The sequence below is a fragment of the Strongylocentrotus purpuratus genome, unplaced genomic scaffold, assembly GCF_000002235.5.
Source record: "Strongylocentrotus purpuratus isolate Spur 01 unplaced genomic scaffold, Spur_5.0 spur5_scaffold_9, whole genome shotgun sequence".
Taxonomy (NCBI): domain Eukaryota; kingdom Metazoa; phylum Echinodermata; class Echinoidea; order Camarodonta; family Strongylocentrotidae; genus Strongylocentrotus; species Strongylocentrotus purpuratus.
The window spans coordinates 6,362,664-6,367,711 of NW_022145615.1; the positions used below are offsets into that span (position 1 = coordinate 6,362,664).

Sequence of the window (5,048 nt, forward strand, 5' to 3'; positions counted from 1 at the left end):
TTCACAGTGTGAACAGTAAACTTCACAGTGTGGCCACTCTGTGAAAAATACTTCACATTGTGAAAAATAGAATTCACAGTGTGGCCGCCCTTTGGAAAATATTTTACAGTGTGAACTATAAAATACACAATGTGGCCGCTCTGTGAAAAATAGAATTCACATTGTGGCCGCCCTGAGGACAATATTTCATTGTGTGAAAAGTAAAATTTACAGTGTGGCCGCCCTGTACAAATTTCACAGTATGGCCACTCTAGCTGTGACAAATATTTCACAGTGTGAGCTGTATCATTCATAATGTGGCCGCTCTTTGAAAACTATTTCACAGTGTGAAACAGTAGATTTACATAGTGTGGTCAGTGTTATGAATACAGTACACATAATGAATTCCTCATCCACATTGTGAATCCTGATCATTAACAGTTTTGTTTTGCATATGTATTTGCTCAAAGGCCATACCGTATCACGCGTAGCATACTTTTGTATACGTATACATTGAACTCTACCCGTATACACTATGAACATGACTGACAATGAGAGCGGACAAAATATACAGTTCCTCAGGTAGACAAAGGAACATCCCTTACTGCTATTATGTAAAAATGTGTAGAACAGGTGTCACATGCATATTCACCTTTTTACATCATAGCTGTGAAGGGATGTTCCTTTGTCTACCTGAGGAACTGTATATTTTGTCCGCTCTCATTGTCAGTCATATTCATAGTGATAGCGAACAATACATACCACGTGCGCGTGCATGCAGCTCTCTTCGTTTTCAAGAATGTGGCAGGAATGTGGTCCTCGATCGTGCTCGTAATTTGTCTTGTTCCGGTATAGTTTTAAATAAGATGACAACAACTGAAGAAAAAATCGGATACTCGTGTATTGGATTGAGTCCAAACAAGTTTCTGTGATATAAGATGAATATGTACAACTACAAAGACATGTTGACGGATGAGAACATAACTGGAATGGCGGACATGGCCTACATGGTTAGGTCAGGGCTTGTAAGAAACTCACATATCCCTGGTTAGGTTTCCCAACGGCTAGGATAGCTATCAGGCGAGGGTGCTGACGGGCTGCTACCGAGCTGCTGCGTGGCTGTCATTGAATGGTGAGTATCATCTTTGCTATACGTACTTCACTCAGGGGAACGCTAGAAAGACACTTTTTCAAACATTTTTGGACATTATAATTGAGCATGTTAAACACACAAACTGTTAAGTAGTGTATATCGGCCATTTTAGGCCGGGGGGGGGGGGGGGTGGGGGGGGGGGGGGGGGGGGTACTCAGATTATAGTCGGACGGGGGTGTGCGGCTGAGACCTCCGAACCCATACCCACATCCAAGGGTCCTTTTGCTGTAAATAAGTACCCATGTCTAAGGATTTTTTGTGTGAAATGGACCCATGTCTAAGGATTTCAAATTTCAAATATTACATTTTTTAAGCTGTAATAATACACTCCAGCAAAGCATATAGAGAGTTTAACGCTAATGCGTATTGACCTTAAGCACTGCACTACGCGTTAATAGGCAGCATTTAAATACATTAATAGTCAATACACTCATAACACACAGATGCACACAATTATGCCGATGCGGCTGATCGGCAAGTTTGACAGTGGACTCACAATTTGATTTTTGTTTTATTATTCCTTCTAACATCAGAAAGTTAAAAAAAATGTATCTTACTGCTATTTAGGTGTCATCAATCGTCACTTAAGTACCGATTTTGAGAGAAATTGGTTGAGTTTTGTACAGTGGTGTTTGAAATGTTGAGAATCAATAGCACAGCTTTTAATACACAGCCAGGATAGTAATGCACCAATGTGTGTAATAATACAATGGCCAATCATTTTGCAGTTTCTCGATAAAATTCTTTATTAGTAAACTGTACCATACTACATGTATTTTACAAGTAGGCTACACATATTAAAGATGAAAACGCCATGCAACATTATAATACTGCGCTGGCACCTCTAGCATCTGTTTTAATTGAAGGACTTTTCCTGTTTTAATTAACGTACCCGTACACGAGCTCTCAAGCATCGGCTATATAGCTCCCTGCTTGAGCCCCGCTGCTGCCCGGCTGCTGGGCAGAGGGTACGCAGGGTATCTGCCGACCATATCATTTTCAGCGCGCGAAGCGCTACAAGTTCCCGGGGGTACGAACCCTATACGGGCGGATACCATACCTAGCGCGCATTATGCCATATGAGTACCCGATATAGGGCCCATGGGGTCCTGACATATGTGGTACCCCGGGGTCTAGTTGAGTTTACGAGCTACGTACACCTCGTACACTGGAAATGCAATCACAGAAGGATTCCCCGGCATTGTTTAGGCCCCGGATTTATTTAGAGATGGGAGAGATTTAGGCATTTACAATGTAGGCTCGAGTATTTAGGAGCAAATCCTAATATCCCGGAGAAAATGAGGGAGAAAAGAGGGGAAAGGAATAAATGAAAAAGAGGACCCATGTCTAAGGATTTTTTTATGAAAAGGGGACCCATGTCCAAGGATCTTTCCTGAAAAAGTCATCCTTTCGAGCGGCACATCCCCGTATACCCAATATACGTGAGTACCCCCCCCCCCCGGAATTTAGGCTCTGGACTAGACCCTATATCACAAAACTCTGCCGAGAAAAGTGCAGATGTTTCCAGATATGAACCAAATCAACCCTAGATTATAAAGAGAATGATCCCATATTCCGAGTCATGTAATAATTCAGGTAAGAAACAAATTTTGCTACAATTTATTTCATGTTTTCTGTCGGCAAAAAATAGTCGGACGAAAATGCATACAACTAAAATGTAGGCCTAGCTCACTAGAAATGACATATGTTCAATAATAATCTCCAAAAATGTATGAAAATGTGTCTTCCTAGCGTTTCCTTGAGCTAGGAGTAGTATGAATAATGTTTGGTTGTGAACTGTGTCGTACTACAACTTTCACACTCGATTTGCGTAGGGTTGCGAAGTGTGGCATACCGAGTATGTCAAATTTAGGCTGCGTATGTCTGATTATTTTATTTAAATCTGTAAACGTGCTTTTCTTTTCAGTAATACTTGACATTTCTTTTCTGTTCCACAGTTCCATACATGAGGTTCGGACATACTTGACCCAAGTGCAGCTGGGAATGCTGGAGCTACACAAGCAATCCTGGTCATGTGCTGTTCTTGCACTCATGGGTATGCTCTTTACCTATGAGGAGATGACAGACAGCATAGTTTCAGCATGTAGATTAAAGGAGGAGAATAAGGGAAGCAGTTGCTTGACCAAGACAAGGTGGATGCCATCATTGGTGAGGCATTTTACTATAAAATATACTGACAGTGCCCCTTGGCTCAAAGTACTAACAATGCTAATGGGAAATTGCTTTTGATTAGAAAAAGCATAATAAGTTGCTGAATGTATGTCGTTTTTAAGTTTTCTTTTTAAATTCAGTTGATTTCAGACTTTGACTAATTATATGTAGACCAAAATAAGAAACTATAACCTTTAATCTGGTATCTAAGCAATATTTTCTCATATTCGATGCTATACAGCATGTTTATTTGCAAATTTATGATTTACGAACCTATACTTTTACTCAAGCATATCTTTAACAACTGTTTACAATGTACGTTAGTTTACGTGGCATCTTGTTAACACAAAGCGAATAATTTGTAATGTCTGGGAGGGCAAAATGTCATTTAGGAAATATTTACTTCATGATATTTCTTTTCAGGTAATGTAGGGTGGATATGCAGATTTTTACATATTTTGTATTCATCACCTATCATTGTTAATGATTACAAGTTCATGCGAGCAGTTGAATTAGAAGTTGTAACATTTCTCTCATTTATTTTTTATTTTTTTCTTCATCATAGAATATGCTATGGGAAGATTGCTAGGAGTGACCTCCGCGGAAATAAGAGGAAGATGGGCCAAAAACTAAAGGACACCAAGGTAGCACGCAGGAGAAAGCCTGTCAAATGGTCATACAGCATCCTAGGGCAACTTCTTGAGACTGGAAACTGCTAAATATCTTGATGTTCACCTCAAGAGCAACCTGAATTGGACAGATCACATAAAGACAACGACAAATAAAGCTAGCTCTCTCGGTGCATTTTTGCAGTGGAACATTTTGTCTCACCTAATATTATGCCGATTGCACATTATTCCCTGTTTCCATATTTTAGTGCCAAAGACTATTACAGTAAAGGCCCGGTCTCACCGCCCGAACTTTGCTGGAGCGTTCCTGGAGCGGTGAAAAAAATTCATCACCGCTCGTAACCGTTCACCACCGTTTAACAGAAGTTGGCCCCCGTTAAGGCAACGCCGTATACGCTCGGCCACCGCTGATGGTCCCTCCTACCGCTCCGAAAGTTTTGAGCTGCACAAAAAATTGCGAGCGGTGAGGAGCGGGCAATTTTCCGCTCCGGCAAAGTTCACCACCGCTCCAACCACGCCCAGTCAAAGTTTGGCACCGCTAGACGCAAGTTCGTGGACGCTTTGGTCCGCTAGGCCAACGCAGAAATCTTGAACGCTGGACCACCGCTGCTTCGCCAGCTTTGCCCGGGCGGTGATTAAACGTTGCACAAACTTTGGTGGAGTGGTTGTAAGCGTTTTACGAGCGGACACTGGATTGCTGGAACGGTGTAGGGCGTTAAAGCAGCGATCCATTGCAGTGATGAACTTTGGTTTGGCGTTGGTATAGAGGTGTCGGAACGGGACCAACGCTACCGCTCGCTACCGTTAAACCAACGCTAAAGCAACGCCGGCTTTAGCGGTGCACCGCTAAGACAACGCCCGTGTTTTCGATTTGTTTCCCATTTTGTGCGCGGTGACGAGCGTTGTCGAAATTCGGCCCCCTCTCCCTACCGTTCAAGGAACGCTCCAGCAAAGTTCTGGCGGTGAGACCGGGCCTTAAGAGACGGTTTCTTTATATATACGACATCCATGTCATAATTTAATGTTATGTAGATACGCTATATATTACTTGTTTAGTTGTTGTACAAACACACATACACAAGTACAATGCCTATATATGGCGCTCCTACGAGCTG

General features: G+C 42.0%; 1 long non-coding RNA gene across 1 annotated transcript; it reads left to right on the forward strand.

The window, feature by feature from the left end:
* Positions 1–1,031: 1,031 nt before the first annotated feature.
* On the forward strand, positions 1,032–3,906 carry LOC115920497. The gene is made up of 3 exons (XR_004062381.1): positions 1,032–1,111; positions 3,091–3,301; positions 3,870–3,906. It is a non-coding gene; the product is annotated as an uncharacterized LOC115920497 (long non-coding RNA).
* Positions 3,907–5,048: the final 1,142 nt, after the last annotated feature.